Source organism: Phaethon lepturus, unplaced genomic scaffold, assembly GCF_000687285.1.
Source record: "Phaethon lepturus isolate BGI_N335 unplaced genomic scaffold, ASM68728v1 scaffold19577, whole genome shotgun sequence".
Lineage (NCBI taxonomy): Eukaryota > Metazoa > Chordata > Aves > Phaethontiformes > Phaethontidae > Phaethon > Phaethon lepturus.
This window is the reverse complement of record NW_010550003.1, coordinates 72582-74288: the sequence shown is the minus strand read 5'-3', so window position 1 is coordinate 74288 and position 1707 is coordinate 72582. Positions and strand designations below refer to the sequence as shown.

Below are 1707 nucleotides of genomic sequence, written 5' to 3'. Positions count from 1 at the left end.
ATGACTGCGTGCATGCTTCCCTTCACATGCTGCCCTGAGTTTCATGGTCATGCAGGGGAGAGCAAGCTCTGACTTCCTGCCCCTTGGGGTTTTTTCAATTCAGAACAAAAAATGTAAAATACACCTGGAAACAATCCTATAGTCATTGGGAAAGGGACCCTATGGCACTTGCAGAACACATCCAGTGTCACATTAAAAAGTGTAACAAAAGACAAAGCTGTATATGGTTGTCACTTTCTTTTTGTTAAATTTTTTTCTTACTTCTTCCTAGACCCTGCCCGATGGTTTTACGTGTATCAGAGAGGTAAAATTTAAACCAGTTTGACTCTATTGGTCATATAATTATTGTAGCAAAACTTTTCTTAAGCTAGGAAACATATTCCCCCTGGCTGAATTTATTCTCACTTTCCATGCTGGCAGCAAACAATATTGAAGGCGCTTGAAAATAGCACAGTTACTGAGTAAGGGTGCAGCCTGGGCAGCAGCTGAGTCCCCTCTGATGAAGGCAGTCCCAGCTTTTATCCAACCTCTGACTCCTGTGTGCAGTGCTTCATCATGTGATGTGCTAAGTCAAATATTTAGCAGTCCAGATACTCTCCACATAAAGTTTTGAGATGGTATTAGTGGAATTTTCCAAAAATCATCAGAGGCAAGTGATTTTCTAACCTTTCTAGTCAGGTTTATTTGCAAATTCACCTTTGAGTGGCTGCTTGGAGCAAGGCACTTGTCCCAGAAGCGTATTTCCTGCTGCATCTCCATGGAAAAGCAGCAAAGCACCCAGCAAGCTTTCAGTGGTTTTCCACCTGTTTTGACAAGTTGCTTCCCTTATAAATGTTGCTACAGATAGGTGAGAATATGCAAGGAAAATGGAAAAGAAAGTGCTGTCCCAGGTAAGGTTCAGGGCACCGGAAGGACACCCATCTGTCTCCTACCCTGGGAATGACCACTGCAAAGCTATTTCTAATGATGGGTAGAGTTGATACAGTGTCTGCAGAAACATTTAAAGTCAAATCTGACATTGTGTAGTTCATGTTCAAATCATTGTACCTGGTCTCAGCTTGTATGCCAGAAGGACATTTTGGAGGTACCCATGGCCTCTGACTATTCCTGCACCTCTAGTTTTCAGAGTATAACCTTGTTCTAGCTTCCCTATGTACAACTGTGAAACTAATTAAGAGTATAGAGGCAGAGGAAAGTATTTATACATGACATTTTGCATAGATCATTGCAAGGATTAGCCAAGAAATGTTAAAATTCTATTTTTTAATTAAATCTCAGTATTTTATACACTGCTGGGTTTTCACGTAGCTTTTCTCTGCAACTGGTGGTGTTGCGGGTTCACACAGGCAGAGCAACCTTGCTCAGATTGACTGTTTGTGTAATGAATTTGATATTGCTGGTTTAATGGTGAAAATGGACCTGAAGGAGTCAAAAAAATCATTTCAGGAAAAGGGAGTGGATAAGGAGAGATCAGTTCCTTCTTGTTTTATTGGCTGGAGTCCCTTTGGTTTGGAAATTGATCTCTCCAGCCAGGCAGCAATAATAATAATGGACTCTTCAATTTTCATTAAATGTGTTTAATATTTCATACATCAGTAGGTATCTTAGTGCTGGTTTTTTATTGATGTTTGCCATGCGCAGATTTTACTTAATTCTTTTTTAGGATTCACAGATGTGCATATACATATTTTTAAGTTCTAGCTGAGC

General features: G+C 40.1%; 1 protein-coding gene across 1 annotated transcript in view; it reads left to right on the top strand.

Moving 5' to 3' along the window:
* Positions 1-288: 288 nt before the first annotated feature.
* Positions 289-1707, top strand: part of KCNIP1 (Kv channel interacting protein 1) — a 27345-nt gene continuing 25926 nt past the window's right edge. Inside the window, exon 1 of the mRNA XM_010290431.1 lies at positions 289-304. The gene's annotated coding sequence lies outside the window, so the exon portion shown is untranslated. The remainder of the gene's footprint in view (positions 305-1707) is intronic.